Source organism: Eubalaena glacialis, chromosome 4, assembly GCF_028564815.1.
Source record: "Eubalaena glacialis isolate mEubGla1 chromosome 4, mEubGla1.1.hap2.+ XY, whole genome shotgun sequence".
Lineage (NCBI taxonomy): Eukaryota > Metazoa > Chordata > Mammalia > Artiodactyla > Balaenidae > Eubalaena > Eubalaena glacialis.
Window position 1 is genome coordinate 103,819,948 of NC_083719.1, and position 19,784 is coordinate 103,839,731.

General features: G+C 42.4%; 1 protein-coding gene across 3 annotated transcripts in view; it reads right to left on the minus strand.

Moving 5' to 3' along the window:
- The window catches only part of ZNF608 (zinc finger protein 608), a 105,540-nt gene that overhangs the window by 65,544 nt on the left and 20,212 nt on the right, over positions 1 to 19,784 (minus strand). The window lies entirely within an intron of this gene.

The following is a 19,784-nucleotide window of genomic DNA, read 5'->3' on the forward strand; positions in this document are numbered from 1 at the left end:
TTAAACACTGGTGGGGAATTATTAGTCAAATAATACCAATAAATGGAATAAAAGAGCAGAAGAGAGAACTGGCCGGTTTTAGCGATGGTTCCTTTGTCAAAGCTCTTTTCTGTTATCTTGACGGGACACTGATGTAACCTGCTAGAGCCCAAAAGAGGAAAGCAGGAAAGCAGCCATCTCCAGTGGAAAAAAAAAAAAAAAAAAAAAAGAAAGACCCATAAGTCTAACAGCTGGTGGTGGCAGCCTGTCAAACTGAGGAAAGTTAATGTCAAGAACAGACGCGCGGCAGTCTCTCACTGTTATTTTTGCATGATTATTCCCAGGTGTTGATGCATGCTGAGCAGTAGCCTGGCTATTTATCACTCGAGAGAGCCTAAGAGTATGGGAGTAGGGGAGCAGAGAGGGGAGGGGGAGGCGGGGAAGAAGAGGTTATTTACACAGATAGCGGCACTTAGGGTGTGCAATCAGAGGGCTGGGGGAAAAAAATCTGCAGAGAGATTCTGGCAATATTTTCTCTGTTCACCTTATTTCAAGAGCTTCCTGAGTGCCGATGAGCAAGGAAGGCTGCAAAGCTGGAGCGTGAGTGGCAGCAGCTTTGCATCACGTGAGCACGGACTGTGGCAGCCGGTGATGGGTTTCCAGGACCCACAAACTGACAGCAAGTGAGGAGGGGTCGGCAGGGCAGGGCTGGGGGGGCTCCAGGCACTCCCGCTCCGCTCAGACCCAACAAAGGGACAGTCAGGTGGCTCTGCTGCGGGGAGGGCTAGCGCTGCCAGGCAGAGGGGAAGTTCACGGCCTGGAGATGGGCAAGCCTCAAGGAAAGATTCCCTCCCACACCCCAGGGCGGGTCTGAATCCCCATTGGGGAGCCTGCCCAGGTTTCTGCCATCTGTTGCCACAAATCTCCATGCTTATCTTGCTCTTAACCCCTCAATCCTGGGATTCTCAGGTCGCCAACAACCAGAGTGGGAGTGGTGTTTTATTATTTTGCTCAGAGTCAATATTTTTACCTTCTATGAGCGCGCCAGGGCACAATTACTTAATGCTCACATTTTCTCCATATCCTGGTATTTGGCTGTTTTATGAGATTGCCCACAGTCACCTCTTTAATTTAAAAAGCATTAGACAGAGACTGCACTTCGTGTAGGGGAAATCACAGCTCTTTAAAGGTGACCACTGGCGCAGTCTATCACTTTGCATTTTAACTACCCTTTCTGCCTGACATCACTGCTTCATGAGTAGAGCAAGGGAAGCTTAAAAAATGTTTTCCTTAAGCACCGATCTTTTCCCCAAAATGATTCGTCAAGGGTAAATTTCCATCCCTGTCGGACACAACTGCAACAATTGTATTTCTGTCATTCCTAAGTCTATCTTTCCTACATGTAGTGGAGACTCTTCCTTCTAGAACTGTGATCAGGGCAACGCATGCTCTACAACTTGCTGCCACACAACAGGGGCAAACTCTTACTAAGGGCCGACTGTGCACCAGGCCCCCATATGTTTTCTATCTCCTTTGACACTCATTATGTCCCCATTTTATAGAAGCAGAAACTGAAGATCTCGGAGGACGGGAAACTTACCCAAAGAGCTGAAATGCAAGGCCAAACCTCTCTGATTTCAAAGTCCATGGGCTTTCTTGTAAAACCACTAATGACATCAGTAGCTACTGTTTAACACATATAACACAGGAGGGATTATACTGTGTATTCTCCCATTCAGTCCTCACAGGCTATGACTGAAAGTACTTTACATATGAGGAATAAGAAACTTAAACTTAAAAGGTCACTTAGGGTCAGTGGCTGAGCCAGAATTTGAACCCACATTGGTCAAACGGCAAAAGAAACTCTTCTCAATGTAAAAGAGAACACAAGATGTTTGAAACCTACCTCCCCAGGTAATTTCTGACCCTTTTCTGCATGTTAGAAGGCACGCATCTGATCACTTTTCTCAACACCTAGTTCAGAATGGTGCATCTCGTTGTGTCCAAGCAAATACTGCCATCCCTCCAGAAACCTCGACTAAAAACCTCGCGGAAACCAAAGCTCAGGCTTTGTTTTGTTTTGCTTTTAAACATCTTTATTGGAGTATAATTGCTTTCCAATGGTGTGTTAGTTTCTGCTGTATAACAAAATGCATCAGCTATACATATGCATATATCCCCATAACCCCTCCCTCTTGCGTCTCCCTCCCACCCTCCCTATCCGACCCCTCTAGGTGGTCACAAAGCACCCAGCTGATCTCCCTGTGCTATGTGGTTGCTTCAGGTTTTGTTTTGCTGTTGTTATTGTTTTAAATCATCCGACTCCAAAAGCAACAGCTATGTACAATGACTGGGAATCATACCATTATTTTCATTTTCTCATCCCCGGGTATAAAGACCAGAGACCGCCCCAAATAAAAAGCCAAAGTACTTTTTAGCTGTTCAAGTGCTTTTAAAAGCTTCTCCGTTGAACAGGTAGGGCTCAGCCTGGGGCTGAAACAGGGCTCTGGCCCCAAGGCCAGTTGGGGCCAAGACGGGTGCTTTCTTTTCCAACCAGGACCCCAGCCACACTGAAATCGCAGAATGCCAACCCAGGGTCTCTGTGGCGCTGCTTGGGGGTGGTGGTCAAGGGAAGGTCGCTGACTGTTAGCGTGTCACTCCAGAAGTGACTCCATACGTGTAGGTCACAAGGCAGAGGCACACACGGGCAAGCCACAGGTGTAAAATATATTTTAAACCACAGTGACGATCCTTAACTTCATTCTCTAGCCATGACAATTTTTCAAAGCAAAAGAGAAGGTACTGAGTATGGAAAGACAGAGTGTAATTCAACTACTCCAGACTCAGTGTCTTAAGTTCTTTGATTGCTGTTTTGAAGCCAAACCAAATTCTCCCCTAGAAGGCCCTCCATCAGCTGTGCTGAGTTCCACAGGAAAGTGCTGCCAGTGGAGGTGGAGGGGACATGGGGACTCGGCCTCAGGCACTTGCCACAGCAGTTGTCACATACTTAGCCTCATCTGTGTTCTTTGCAAACAAAACATCTGTCCTATTGCTGAGCGACAGATTCTTCACCTATTTTAAAAGTGTCAGTGACATCTTCCACTGCTCAGCAAGGTGGGCATGCTTTAAACAGCAGGAAATGATCAATGTTTTCCTATCTTGTTCGTAAGGGTTCTCTGATTTCCTCACATCCTGCCTATTTCCAAAGACACTTAAACACACACACACACACACACACACACACACACAAAGAAAGGAGGCAGCGGTAAAGCTATTTTAAAAAGTCTGGGGGGCTTCCCTGGTGGCACAGTGGTTGAGAATCTGCCTACTAATGCAGGGGACACGGGTTCGAGCCCTGGTCTGGGAAGATCCCACATGCCGCGGAGCAACTAGGCCCGTGAGCCACAACTACTGAGCCTGTGCGTCTGGAGCCTGTGCTCCGCAACAAGAGAGGCCGCGACAGTGAGAGGCCCGTGCACCGCGATGAAGAGTGGCCCCCGCTCGCCGCAACTAGAGAAAGCCCACGCACAGAAACGAAGACCCAACACAGCCATAAATAAATAAATAAATAAATAAATAAATAAATAAATAAATAAATAAATAAATAAAAGTCTGTCTTCTTGGATTAATCCTTTTCACAAGTCTCTTTACTTTGTATAAAGTTAAACTCCTGAAGAGTTCCACACAAATCCCATTTCTTTCAATTAGATCTGGCCCCCAATCCTAACAGTGAAACATTTTAAAAAGGTGGCCCAGAGATAGAACTCTGAATTTTTAACTCTGCATTTTGCTTCACGTGGGTACACCTGTATCAGCAAGCAAATCAATTTTAAAATCCCTGACTACTGGGTATCTTCGTAGATACTGGCCATCCATGCACTGCCTGTCTTTGCGTGACTCCAATTTCTCCTTGAAATTAGGGAAAGGTTGTAGGCTTATCATCCTCAACCATCTCTGGACACAGATATGATTTAAAGAAGGGAAAAAGGAAGGGAAAAGAAGGAAAGAAAAGGCTGTTTGGGGAAAAAAAGAAAAATCACCTTATTCCTAATCCTCTCAACTAACAGCACTTCTTTTCTTTATAGTAGAGAATCTCACCACCTAAAAGGAGTATTTTCAACGAATATTTTAGACATTTAAGTTATAGACACAATACATGCTGGTCATAACAAGTGCAAACAAGGAAGTGCCTGAGTCACACCTTATGGGAACTAAGATGGCACTTTGGAAAGGGTCAAAGCCCCGCTTTCCACAGCAGGGCGGGCCAACCACGGAAGGAGGCAGTTGTGACATCCTGCCCAACATACTATCTTGGTACCATTCCCTCCTGCAAAACCTAAACGCTGCTCACATAAATTCAGGTCTAAGATGCTCAGTCAGCTCAGTTATCCCTCATCCTTCCATAACTTCCAAACACTGATTCAAAACAGCCATCACTCTCTTAATGCAAGCTTTGAAGTTTTAATTTCATATCAAATCAAACAACTCAGTAAAGCTCTCCATAGTTCATCACAGAGATGGACGATTACAGAACGAAAGAAAATCACGAAGCTCCCCCAGCCACCTCCATACCTGTCTTCAAGGACACCCTGGAGACACTCACATTCATTCTTTTTTTTTTTTTTTTAACCTTTTTTGGGTTTTTTTCGGTTTTTTTACGTTCATTCTTATTTCAGCTCTACCGAAAGGCAAGAGTGGGCTTTCTCATCTGATTTTATAAACTAAGGAAACTAAAGTCTTAAGAGGTAAGTTACCTCGCAAGGTCAGGAGCAAAACAAGAGACCACAGGCTATCCCAGTGAGGGCTGCCATGCCCTCTACCAAGCTTTGTACCATTACTTAAACTTTTAAAGTTCTCTTCTCACAGAACCCTCCCAAACCCCGACAAAAAAGTTGCCCACAGGCCCAGAATTCTGTTTTCCCTCCTGAGAACAGAGGGAAAAGTCAGACTTTAAAAGTCAACAGGTCATTCTCCAGGGAGATCCTCTCTTCTAACAGTTTCTTATGCATCCTTCTAGAAATTTAATCCGTATAAAAAAATGCAGGGCAATGGGGAGGGATCGATTTTCATTTTATAGCCTTCTGTGCTTGCATGAATTTTAACATGAATATGTACTACTTTCATAATTCTTTTAAAAACTAGTTTTTAATAAAATGATGCTAAGCCATTCCACTTTAGAATAAAAGGAAACAAATGCTAATGCAGAAGGGAGTAGGCACGTGATTAAGACTATTTCAACTCCTTGTGCAGAGGTCCTGAAATCAACAAGCCAACGTGTTACTGCATGGGACTTAGTGTGTGTGATGGGAGATGGTGTATTGACCCTGTGTCCTCCTCTTTACAAGGGCTGCTGATTAAAGCCCCCTCACCATTGGGGAAGTCGTTCCCTCATCTTGGTGGCCAAGTGCCACCACGTACCAAGCATTGCTCCGTGAGCCCTAGAGGGCCCTGAGGATGCTGGGGAGACCAACGGTGACCGCAGAGCAGTGTGGAGTCAGGGCTGCGGTGGTCAGTCAGGCCCAGGGCACTGTGGGAGCACCAAGGGGTGGGGCAGGGAGTGTTCAAGGCGGATCTGAAGGAATTGCAGGACTGAGCCTGGGGAAGGGCAGGAGGTGTGGGCAGAGCTGAGCCATGTTGGACGGCACAGTCAGTTAAGGGGCTTAGGGGGTCAGGAAAAAGATGGAACATTAAGGCTGGGGAAACAGACAGCTCATGAAGAGCCCAGGTCAGGATAAGAATTTGGGGGGTGACTGCCAAGTTAGCAGAGAGCGGTGAGCCTATGAAAGCGGGGGCATGGGAGGATGGATAGCTTCTGTGGTAAAAAGGAAGCTGTGTGAGGGGGTTGAAACTGGAGGAAAGGAGGACAGTTAGGAAGCTACTAGAGTCACCCACGGAAGAGGGTGCAGCCGCGGTGAGGGTCGGGGGAGAGGCCATGCTCTGCAAGGTGGGAAAGTGGGGAGGCTCGAGGACCAGGTCCAGGTTTCTGTTTCAGGGGCTCAGGGTGTCGTTCCCTGGGATGCGGAGGATGGGCGGAGGGTGGTGGGGCGATGCCTATCACGCGGATGGACAGAACGGTGTGGAGCTCAAGAGAATGATCTAGACCAGAGAAGAGTCACTGGCAGAGAGAAAGTGGTGAAGCCAGCAGAGAGGACGAGATGGCTCAGGGGAAATGTGAAAAGTACGAAGAGAAGGGCCAGAAACCTGCAGGCCCCAACACTGATGGGGCAGAAAGAGAGGAGGCGGCGTGTCTGTTGAGGTCACAGCAAACCAGGGGAGAGCTGAGTGACCAAAACCAAAGAAGAGAGGGTCCAAGGTCACCATGGTCTGGGAGGTCTGGTGGCCGACACCACAGAGCAGTCAAGGGGAGACAGTGCCCACCCTTGGGGAGCTGGCTTGGGCCCCACCCCCCCCCCATCTACCAGAAGAGCAAGACTGCTAGCTTTTTAATAGCGAGCCCTTAAATTCACCCTAACAGCCGCTGGCAGCCCCCCAGTGTGGGCCCTATACCTCTCTGGAACCTTCTGTTTCAATCCAGGTGAAGAAATAATGACTCAACACCATGACTGCAGCCACCATGACTGCAGATCAGATGACTTGATCTGCGAGAACCCAGACTTCATCCCCAAATGCCAGCTCCTGCCGCCATCTTTTTGTGTCACTGGCAGCCAAGATGATGATGAGACCTTCACTTCAGGAGGCTGTATCACAAAACCGGTGGGCGTTCTGAATATGCTTTTTCAGACTGCCCCCACCTGATCCTGCCTTTCCCAAAACGATGTCCTGAAGGGTCCAAGGCACCTCCCCTTGAGAATCAGTGCCAGACCCGAAATAGAGATAAACTCGCTTGCCTTCCCTTCTATCTTCCTACCCTGGTACCTTTAAAAACATGTGCCCTCATTCCCTACATTCCTGCTCCCAGCCTGCAAGTCCCAGTTCCCCCACTGTGAACACCCTGCCTTTCCAGTCTCCGGGCAACGATCCTTTACAGAGGAAGAATATCAGGAGCGGTGTACCCTGCTTGGGATGTCTTTAGTCCACAGTCTAGTTCAAGGGGCAGCAAACAAAGGCCACTGGGCCAAATTCGGCCCACTGCCAATTTTTTGTATGGCTCACAAGCTAAGCATGTTTTTTACAAATGAAATGTTACAATCAACTTAATGATAACAACCACTAACTTTGAACCCCCATGAAGTGAAATGTTATCACCCCCCCCATAAAAAGAGAATTCCATTCTTCTCATTAGTAGACCTGTATTACAAACAAATTGTACTCAACTACTATCATTAGATTTTAATTTTCATCAATTAAAAAAAAAAATCTGTAGAGACTGTTTCCTTCCCTCATCATGTAAGGACCTACATATTATCCATGATTTTGCATCTGGGCCCACATGGTTAAAACAGGTACTATGCGCCCTTTACAGAAAAAGTTTGCTGGTCCCTGCTCTAGGTTAATGGGAAATGTTGGTCCTTTCAATAGCTCACTTAGGTTCACCAGTGGACTCCAATGAATGTTACCAGGGAGAGGGAAAAGGGATGAGATGGGGGGTGCTGGAAAAGAGCAGGAAGGAAGGGAAAAAGGGAAGCAGGAAGACGTATAGGAATAAGGAGTAAGCACATAGATTCATTTCTGAATGAGGGAAAAAGAAAAAAAGATTTTAATATACTACTATGCTTAGCTTTCCCATCAAAAATCAGGAGTCATAACCCACAAAAGAGACACGGGAGGTATACTTCAATTCTAACTTAAGCAGTCACGACTTTAAAAACTCAATAAATATTTATTGAACATCTCTTTATTATGACAGCTTGGCACTAACATAGTGCCAAGATCCCTCCCTGCACAGAGCTTACACACAAGTCAAGTTTTTCGAAATAACAACACTGTTGATAAATTATACCTCTCTATTCCAGTAGAGGAATCTTAAGCATCCTGTGTAACTGCAACGTGTTTTTGGTCACATTTTTAATCTTGAAAACCAGGATATTTTATCTTAATTTTCTCTTAAGCCAGTGAATGAGATGAAATTATGGTTCTCAAACACATTTGGTTGGGAGCTAGAAATGAATCAAGCGATCCCAAAAACTTGGGTTCTTTCATCCAGAAGTCTAGTCATAAATGGAACAACTAGGACCATCGGTTCCAGAAGCCGCTTCTCACAGAGTATCACGATGGACAGGTCAACGTCTCATGCCAAGCGTCCCACTAACGCTTCTGAACTGAGTAAGAGCGTGTGTGTCACAAATAAGTCTCTGTGTTTGACTCTCAGATCATTTACGTACTAGCTGCATCATCTTACAATTTCACTTAACTCTGCTAAGCCTCAGTTTCCTTACCTATAAAGTGGGGATCGCAGTGTATAATGTTACCAACTTGTAATTAATGTAATGTACACATGAAATGAGATCACCCAAATCAAGCCCTTATCATCCCCATCCTGTAGTAAGCACTCAGACAACATGAGTGGCCCCTGTCATCCACACACAGTTTCCACCAAAACCACAAAAGCAATGTTTTCAGAACTTATTCAATGTGTCACATGGCTAAACCAACACATTAAAAACCTGCTCCTATAGTCTCTGGAAACCAGAGGAAGGTTTTTCAAATGAAATGAAAAACTTCAAAATATCTGGAGATAAATCTATAGTCAAACATTTACAGATACTTAGAATCAGGTATATGATTTGATTTGATTTGGGAGGAACAATGATTTTTCTTCTTCCAGAAACTGGTGTCCTGGGAGGAATCTTAAGTCTAATAATGAAATCAGGATTAGCGTCCACAAAATGGCATTAAGAATGCTTGCCTTAGCTATTTCACAGGGGTACTTCAAGAATCAAACTAAACTGAAAACGGTCTCAAAAGAAAGCACAAATATAAATTTTAAAAAGTATACTATCACACTCACTAATGCAGTTTAGTTACTCTCTGGTGTCGAAAAGGAATGAAGGCTAGCGGGGGGGGGGGACAGGGTCACACTATCTTAGCATCCGTATTTCCAGAATATTTAATTTTACCATGTGTCTTATTTCAGGATACATTTTAGATGGCTACAACAAATTACTAAGACTAATTTTTAGGGGCAATTCACTCAATCTCATACCTACCAAAGAATACCTACTCTAAATCCTGTTCACATAGAACCATAAGAGATCGGCTCCAAAATAAACAGGTAGCCACACTTTTTAGTGGATATGCAACCAATGAATAAGAAATTCTTGTATGATGTATCCCCCAAAACAAAGCAAATGATGGAGGACATATTCTATACACGAATACCAAACTATAAGCACCCTGTGGGTGATGGAACTTTCCATATTTATATTAAAATGTATATTTCTAGTACTCTATCCCTTAATAGTACAGTAAATTCCAGTCAGTTGCTGAACACCTGCAAAGAGAGTTAGCATTAGACTAAGCTAAATTTAAATCTAGTTGATTTGAATTATGATTTAAATCATCAGTCAAGAAGAACTGGTATCTTTTTAAAATTAAAAAGCGCATACTTATTTTTGCCATAATGGTAATAAGCTTCATAAAACTCACAGATAATATACATATACTGCTTTTTTAAAAAACTATTTAAATATGATATAAAAAATCTTTAAAATATTCCAATTATTTTTATTTTTAATATTAACATACAGCTCTTACATATGCATACATATTTTATATGCTCAAAAAGACTCAATACCTCTTAATAGATTTTTTTGTATTTTACAGCTACATTAGAAACTCTAATACTATTCCTTTATATATCAAAACTAAATGAAGCATCCATTTACATCACTGAAAGACTATCTTCTCTAAGTTAATCATGAATTTTTCCCACAGAGCATTAAAATCTAATAGTCATAACCAAAATAATTTAAATTGTTTTGTTTAATTGTTTTTAAAGGGCATTTCCATAAAATAAATAATCAACGAGGACCTACTGTATAGCACAGGAAACGCTACTCAATACTCTGTAATAACCTATAAGGGAAAAGAATCTGAAAAAGAATAGATATATGTATATGTATAACCAAATCACTTTGTTGTACACCTGAAACTAACACAACATTGTAAATCAACTATACTCCAATATAAAATAAAAATTAAAAAAATAAAAATAAAAAGGGCATTTTCTTCAACGGCAAATCATTTTAAGATAAGCAGCTTATTAATCATCTTTATTCTTCAATGCTAACACTTAACAAAAGTGAGGACTCAAGTAAGAAACTAAACTGGAGAAAACAGTTTTATGCACATAAAATATCAAATAGTATATAAAAAGCACATCTATCAAGCAGCTGTTTTAACCAACAACTTTAAATATGTTTAATAATAACTGAAGCACTTTGATATCTTATGTGACTTCTGTTTTGTTTTGTTTTAGTGGAGTGGGCTGGGGGAATTTGTTTAGGGTAGGTTTGGTATTAAGTGTGTTCTTCAGGCTTTCTTATATTCTAGAACTCTGGTAACTCCTTAAACTCTAACAATTTATTAACAAAACCTCTCCTCCTGGGACTTCCCTGGTGGCGCAGTGGTTAAGAACCCACCTGCTAATGCAGGGGACATGGGTTCGAGCCCTGGTCCGGGAAGATCCCACATGCCGCGGAGCAACTAAGCCCGTGCGCCACAACTACTGAGCCTGCGCTCTAGAGCCCATGCTCCGCAACAAGAGAAGCCACCGCAATGAGAAGCCCACACACCTCAACAGGGTAGCCCCCGCTTGCAGCAACTAGAGAAAGCCCGCGCGCAGCAACAAAGACCCAACGCAGCCAAAAATTAATTAATTAATTAAAAAAACTCTCCTCCCGATCTTTGCCATATAATTTTATTCTGAATAAAAATTGTACAGTTTGATAAAATATTTAACCTCTGACACACGTTAAACCGACATAACTGTCTCTTAAAAGCAATGTGGTTTTAAAAACCAGTTTTTAAAAAGCCAGTTCTTAAAATCACAAATAATTATAAATACTCCTTTGAAATCTAATATTTGATCTCAAAATTTAAGTGAAGATTAATTAACTAATGTTAGCAAAAGAATTTTAAGGGGCTCTGGAATAACACAGCCCCCAAGGATATGTAAAACTACAGTAGAAATTAGTCTTCCTTTTTTTTTTTTTAGTTTTATAGATGAGGAAAGTTAGCTCAAGGACACAGGAGTTTATAGCAGAACAAAGGCCCAAGACTCAGCAAAGGTTCCCAATCTAAGCCCCTTGTGCGTATGCAACGCGCAACTTGGTTTCACCTCTGCAGAGCCCAGGGTTCTGGGCAGAGAGGGAACTCTGGGTGTGTGTTGGGCCAGTGAAGTGTTGCCATATGGGCAGTGAAGGAGGACAACAGATATGATTTCTGTGGCTGTTACCTCTTCCTCTAGTAAAAGCTTCTTGCTTTCTCCTGCCCTTGTACAGAGCGCAGTCATACCGCGAGGCATGGGGTCAACACACACTGTGACTGCACAGTGACAGTGCAATCTCACAGCTCTAGATGGCCGACCCCCGCCATGTCACAATCTGAGCAGAGGCGCACATTCTGAGGACTTCCTCCCCAGCGGCCTCTTCCCTTCTTCTTCCAGAGTGCCACGGCTCCAACAGGCATGGTCCCACTCCATTCCCCTAGGCGTGAGTACCTAAGGCAAGAACACAACCTGGGATCCCAACCTGTACATCTTCCCACTGACAGCAGGTTATCTTTCTCTGCCTATCATTCTCCAAGGGCCTGGTTAGAGGAACAAACACATTCTCTTTCTCATGCGTTAGAAAGTCTAATATTTTGTCAAACAGAAATGAAAAATAAACCTAATCTAAGCTGTCACAGAATTGTGAGATGCCTCTGGCAGTTCTATCTAAGTATGAAGACACGTCGGGATGCCTTGAAGAAATGAAACTGCAGTTTATCAAGCGTGATTTATAAGCAACACTGATGTAGCTGGTAGATAACACTGCTGTCTAATCATTAGTAGTCAGACAACAGCCATGTGAACACATCAATTATGGGCCACTGCCAAAAGCCCTTGAGATCCTGGAGATTAACAGCCAATCCTCTGTTTTACAAGCTCACATCAAAAAGAATATTAATAAGAGGAGGGGCAATGTGAGAGCTTGTCAGAGTAATTCAGCCACTAAAACAAGGCACTTTTTTCCCTTCTCCTCTCTGTTGAATTGGCCCAAGGAAGTAGCTGGCATCAGCTACAAAGTGCAAAGCTGCCAATTTCTTGGGAAATGTTTTTCACTAACATATGGGAACTTGTAAGGGTCTGTAAAACAGCTATTTCATGAAGAAAGACAGGCAAGCCTTCATGTCCCTTTTTTAAGTACTGGAATGAAACAAATGGGGTCACTGTGGAATTAGTGAATTATTTTTAACTTATTAACAGTATGCATGGAGGGGTATCCACTGACTTTGTCTCTACCCAATCAGAAATTTTGTAAAACCTCACATTATTCTTCTACTTCCACCAGCCAACAAAATTTAATTAACTAAGAGAAACAACTAGTACTACCCTGCATGTTAATGAGCTTCTTCAAATCAACATGGTTCAGACCAAAGTAGGACAAAAATCAAAATGTGTGGTCTCTAAGTACTTAAATTCCTTCTTTCCAGCTATCTCAGGAAGAGAGATATAAACCCCACTGATATTTCTGCAGTTAGAATTAAGCCAGCTCTCACAACCCACACATAGAAAGCATTTGCAAAAATATATGTCACAGGCACAGCATTGATTTCATTTATATTTCTTTTAACATACGCACCAGTGAGGACTGCTACATCTTTGTAAATGATCAGGTTAAACCAAACAGCTGGCAACTAAGGGTTTAGTGGGGTTCCAGCAGGCTCCCTAATATATGAACATAAGCCACACTACCAAATGCATGGCCTGGGTTTCCCCTGCCACTGAGAAATCTGTTTGCATTTTTATTTGTAAAACACTCTAAATTTACAGAGTGTTTTCCTAATATTTCATTTGCTGCTTATCATTTCAAAATCAGCATGGGGTGGTAGGAAAAATCATTAGGGGAGAAAAAAGAAGTACGGGGTCCCTGTCACTTCTTAGGAGTCAAGCTATTTGGCCCCTAAGTAAGTTACTTAATTCAAGGGATTGCTGACAAGCAATTGTTAAATCAAAGATTCTTTACCTGGGGTTCAAAGACTTTGTGGAGTCTGAGAAACCCTGTAATTACAGAAGCAAAGGTTTATGTTTACACATAGGTGCACTTTCTTCTTTTGTTTTCCCGGAGAGAGAGTCCATAGATGCTCAATAAAATCATGACCTAGAATAGTCTTAAGAAGCATGGACCTAGTGTAAAGTCAAGGGCAAGAGCCATCCTTCTTTTTCATTATAGTGCATCCTCAATACATGTTTGCTCAAGTAAAGGCACCGCATTAGTTTCTTCACCTATAAAACCAGAACAGTAACATGTTCTCTGACGACCTTCGAAGGCTGTCATAAAAACCTACAGGATATGGCTTTAGAAGTACTTAAACATAATTGAAGGTGTTAATAAATTCAACAAACATTCCTTGGGCAGCCAGACGCTAGGCGCTGTACAAAGACTAATAATTATTGAGTGCATTTTTGATATTAGAAAGGAAATAGCCTTCTGAGTAAATAATGCACCTGGGAAACTTACTTGCGGGGGTAGGGGGGTGTCCTCAGAAAAAGAAACTATTCCCCGGCTTTGTTGATGCTGCATTAGAAGCTCACTCCAAAAGATGTTACAGTTTTCAGTTATGGGCATCATCATCTTTTTTTTCACCTGTGATTATGAGATTTCTTTTCTCTAGCAGTTTTCCAGCCAAAGCTCTCTTATTGTCAGAAACTCTAGAATTCGTAGTAACTAACCACAACCGTGCCCTGGCCACCTAACACAGCAACACTGGAAGAGAAGAAGTCTTTCACAAGAAACACATAGAGTTTCAATCTATTAAATGTATATTTGCAAGTGCATTTATTTTGAAAAATATATTTTAATAACATGTTGAGTTTAATAGGCAACTTCAAGGTAAAAATCAAACCACTGTTCTATTTAACAAGTTATGACTATGAATGACATATGATTATAATCAATGAATATACACCAAAGCTGTCAGAACAGGCTGTGCTCCAAGTTCTTAGACAAATTTCACCAAAGATAAAGGGGCCAAATTCATCCCTGAGTTCCTAAGATCTTATTACACTCCAAACTCCGGAAGTGGCTTTTTTTTTTTTTTTCCAAAGTTAGATTGTTAACTCAGTTTAAACAATTTTCCTAAGGTCACGCCTAAGCTGTAAGCTATAATAGTCACTTCTCTCTCAGTTGAATAATGCCTTTTTTTTTAGGAGTAGCCTTCCATTTTTGCCCTGAGGGTCTTGCAGGTGACAAAGAAATCATCAGACAAAAATCTGCCAACAAACAGGATGCCACAGCAATTTGTTATTCTGACACAGCATAACTCTTCCGGCTAAAGCATCTTTATCTTTATTCTTTAAAATTCAACAGATGCGCTCTAGCAGACCCAGGCAAGCCGGTGCGATATAACCGATTATATACAGATGATGGTGCTTTAGAGAATTAAAAATGCCGCATAACTGCAAGGTATACCAAAATCCAGATAATTCCCAGCAACGTTTTTGCCTATGATCTCTGCATGGAAGAAAGATAGAAGACGTGGACCCTGTGGAGCCTGGCTCAAGGCCCTCCTCTCTCTACAGCCCTACTAAGAGAGAAGCCAGGTCAGCAAGTAGTTACCAAGTGTTTCCTAGAATCAGGCACAGTGCTAGATGCTGAGGAGATCAAAGTAAGTAAGGTGGAACCCGTGCCCTCCAAGGTCTTAGGCTGGCAGGGGAAACAGAAGAGGTAGAAGTCAAATACACATGTCTCCAGTATAGCAACTAGGAGTGGGGAGAATTACAACTCCTTTTGGAGCTACAAGGACACTCAGAAAACACAGTCCAAGAAGAAACTAAGACACAGTAGTCCAAGAAGAAACTAGGCCCAAGGTCATAAAAGGAGACAGCGCCAAAGCATCAAGTGGGACGCAGTCTCTCAATCCCCAGTTCCTGAGCTTCTCCCCTGGATCATGACCCGGGCAGGAATCAGAGTAAAGGACCTGCTACAGGGAACAGTCTACCTGAAGGCCACATGGGGCCAACATCAGAAGGGCTCATTGGCTATGCTCTGCTGGCTAAGAGGGCACGATAGCAACCTGGCAATTTTCTGAAGCCCAGCTGACCAGGAGAGATGACCTACTCCAAGTGCATGCTTCATACACTCTCAAAACGTGTGAGGCAGTTTACTCCTGCCCAAACCAAATGGTTAACTAAGCAAAGCCATGGCTATCTTTACTACGTAAGTAGTTCATTGTGGAGGCATGCCTTTGCTCTAGGAGTCTAAGAAACACTAGCAGGGGTGTTTATCAGGCTCTAAATATTCCTAGGGCTGGAACTGCAAATCATGAGTCCTTCCTGCTCTACCAAAAAGACTTCTTCAAATGAGCGATCTGAAGCTTTCTCTAAATGCACCCAAAGAAGCCTCCTCCCCCCACTAAATGGGTAGGGGACCTGGGACAGGGTATTTGGGGAAAGGAAAAAAATTAAGCACTCTTCAGGTGATCCAGACATACAGCTCTGATTAAGAAACAATGTTTTTGATTCAAGGGTTCAAGGATTTTGGATACTGGATCAAATATTATTTACATTGAAATATAAACCCCAAAAGCCAGTAAGATGAAAATCATGTTCACCTTCAAGTTGAAAACTATAAAGATTGCCAATTACCATCAAAACAGTACAAGAAAAAAATTTTTTCAATAATCTTGCAGAAAGATCTTTCTCCACCAGTACAAAACCCAGAAGCCATAAAAGGAAATGAATTATAAACCTAACCACACAATTTAAGATATTTACACAGGGGAAAAAAAAACTAGCATAAACAGAATCAAAAGACAAATGAAGAGATGGGAAAAAAAAATTGTAAGCACAAGAAAAAATATTTGTAAAACATGAAAAAAAGTATATTTAACTAATATACACTCAACTACTTTAAAATCAATAAGAAATGACCAACAACTCATTAGAAAATTACTCAGAGGTTATAAACTCTCAATATGCAGAAGATACAATGGCTTGTAAACATAAAAAGTACAAATTTTTAAAAAGGACTACTATCTATCACAGGTTAAAGCCAAAAAGTCAGAATTCACAGCATTAAATTGTACAAATACACACATTTCATGTTCCATTGTTGGTGGGAATACACCTGATGAAATCAAGTTGGGGGACAATCTTGAAATGCATTCAAAATGAGATTCACCAGAGCCTTCTGTAACTAGAAAAAAAGACTAGAAAACACCTAAATGCTATTAGCAGAGGATCAGTTAAATAAATTATGGAATCAAAGATAGAAAGGGAACATATAATACCTAAGACATACAGTTATGTGAAGAGAGCAAGGTGCAGATCTGTTTCTTTACTATGCTCTGATCTGTATAAGGAGACAAGATATATAAATATACATGCTTGAACATATGGAGACTATTTCAAGAAAGACATACAAAACTGTTCAAAGTAGTTGACCCTGGGGAGTAGGTCTAAAGGGGAAGTAAAATCTACTTTCCATTATATAATATTTGCATACAGCTTAACAATTTATGTACTGCTTTTTAAACTTCAGGTCAAATTTAAAGTATTTTAATAAACACAACTAGTTTCTTAGGGCCCTAGATCAGTCTCCAAAGTAGGAGGCATGTTAAACCCCCAGGGAGCATACAAGAACTCCAATGGGATGCAAGAAAAAAAAATTAGAATTTCTACTTATACTATGACTTCATCATTTTAAATTTTTGTTATTAGTAATTTTAGTAATGATCAACTATTTCATACAATAGTGTGTGTGTGTGTGTGTATACACACAACTAGAGACATCTGGTAAACATTCGCTCTGGGGAAAGTAACAGTCCCTTTTTAATGTCTTCTGAGGAAGGTGCCATTTTGTCCATTCTCTGGGAAAAAAAATTTTACATTTATGATCTTGCACCTGAAATCAGTTGATAAAATCACATGAGATAACCCCCCCCATCTCCCTTAACCACTTAGAAACTAGAATGAAATCAAAAGCCTCGAGGAATAGGGACGGAAGTTAAGCTTAGGGTAGATCCCCACAAACTGAGATCCTTGTGTGGCCTAAGCCACAGCCTGGCCTGCCCCTGCTCGAAACTCCCGATCCCTCCCCATCTCTGAGTCTCACTTAGCTCTTCATGGATCCCTGGAGCCTGGCCTGATGCTGCCACTTGAACTTCACCTCCTTGCCCTCTCCCCCACCCTTCCCTCTGCTCCAGCAACCCTGGTGTCTCCTGCAACACACCAAACACACTCCCTGCTCCAGGCTCCTTCACAGGCTGTCCCCTTGGTCTAGAAAGTTCTCTCCCCAGGGAGTCACATGGCTCCTCCTCACTGGCTATCACATCCCTACTCAAATGTAAACAAATATTCAACTCTCCTTTTCCACATCCCTCTCTACCTCCTCCTGCTTGATTCTCCCTTACAGCACTTAACACCAAGCAAAATATCTTTATTTGTCCCAAATAAACTAGAATATAAGCGTCGTGAGAGCAGAGACTTTGTTGCCGACTGTATCTCCAGGACCCAGGCTGTGCTTGCCATTTAATCTGTGTTCAAAAAATATGTGCTGCGTGAAGGAATGAATAAAGGAATGAATGAAAGAATAAACTGAGACCTGCATGGACACCTCCCCTTTCTAATATTTCTACTGTCAGAACACAAGGCTCTCTCCACCCCTCACCCAGGACCACTTGTGTTAAGGTCGATCACCAACAACAGTCATCCTTCCAAAGTCAGGAGTCAATTCTGAGTCTCATCTTAATCTGACTTCCTGGCATCATTTAACACATCTTCTTGCATCACGATTACACTGCTCGCTAGAATTTCTGCACTTGCTTTCCAGAAACACCAGACTGGCTTGGTTATCTTCCTCCTCAGTGAATGCAGTGCTGGCTCCTCCAATGCTCCGTGGCTCAGCCCTGAGCCCCCGTCTTCTCCAGCTATACTTTCTAGGTGACGTCTTCTGGCCCCATGACTTTAAAGCCCACCTGCATTCCCACTTCTTCCAATCAATGCCTCTAGCACTGGCCATCCAATTTGAGCGTCATTACCTGGCAGCTATGAGGTATATCAAAAGTGTGCCCCAATTCTTGACTGCACCCGCCCCCAAATCCTGGATGTTATCCTTAATTCTCATCCTCTCACCACTCCCTAGCCAAGTCCTGTCCTCATTACCTTAGACGATGTGAACACTTCTCACCACCTCCATGAAGAAGTCTATCCTCTCTCACCGGGACAAATGAAAAAGTCTTACTGACTCATTTCCCTATTTCTCTCTATAGTCATTTCTCCACACAGCAGTCAAGGGCAACTTTTTAGAAACAAACCAAATCATGTCACTCCCTTGCTCAAAACTGCATAAAGGCTTCTCAGCATATTCAAACTAAAATCCAAACTCTTTACCATGGTCTACAAGGCCCTCCATGATCTGACTTGAGCCTAACTCCCAATCCAATACAACATGGTCTGCCCAGAACACAGTCCGTGTGTATTATCTGGTGGATTTAACAGCATGCACAGTCAACCAAGAGAAAGACTAGGATGTGTGTCCAGAAACAAAAAAAAGTGGAAATATCCAACCAATCGTGAGAACAGGCTTTGATATCCCTCAAGTCAGCCCAATTCTTTCTCTCCCATCTCAAGTTCATACTTGACACAGCTCTCTACTCTGCAACTGGGCTTCAAAACCATACCTACATCAGACCCTGCTTCACGCTCATCTCTTACACCCAATTCCTCGTGTCAGAGGTCTTAAAGAAATGTCAAGAGAAGAGGTTCTCAACAAGTAGGCAATCTTCTACTCTGTTTTTTCCAATGAATCTCTTCTCCACTGTGTCCTAAGATGCGCCAGGGTTTCCAACAGAAAAAATACACAGCCGTGGGCTTTGTCAGCCCTAAAACCCTCTTCTTTCCCTAAGGCAAGGCCTCAGAGAAATTAGAGGCACCACTGCTTGCACAAACTGTGGGGAACTCTGGTGAGTTGACAGGTCCACTGGTGAGTTTATTACCCATTATCTTTCTGACCTGTGTCCTTAGAATTCTAGTAGCCTTGACCTTGTACAGCTGCCCTCATAGCTCTTTTTCAGTTACGCACATTATTTCTATTATTTTTATTTCTCAAATCAAATTCATCAGGTATAGTAGAAACATGCAAAGAAAACACAAATTATATAAATGTACATATATATAAAAATATATTAACACATATGGGAAGTAGAAATTTGTGACATTTATACTACTATCAAGTCTGACTCTCCCCATAACTTAATGGCAATACCAATCCCCAGGATTTCATGTGCCTATCAGGTCCCAATTTGAACCTCACTCCTTACAAAAGTCCCTTACAATATCCACTATGAATCAGGACAGAGGGGAAAAAAAGCCACGTCAGACTGTGCTTCAACCTCATCACTTACACCTTGTCAGCTTCAAATGTTAAAAAACATCTACAGAAGAGGTTCTCTCCAAAATTCAGCTTTACAAAAAAATAAGCTTTGGGGGCAGAAAAGATGACCACCTCAAAGGTATGATGAAGACACCAGGGAAGCTCCCGGCCTCTCCTCCTACCAGAAAGTCCTGACATTTGAGCTCCATTCTTGGGCCTTTAAAAAGTCTACTCACAGGGCTTCCCTGGTGGCGCAGTGGTTGAGAATCCACCTGCCAATACAGGCGACACGGGTTCAAGCCCTGGTCTGGGAAGATCCCACATGCCGCG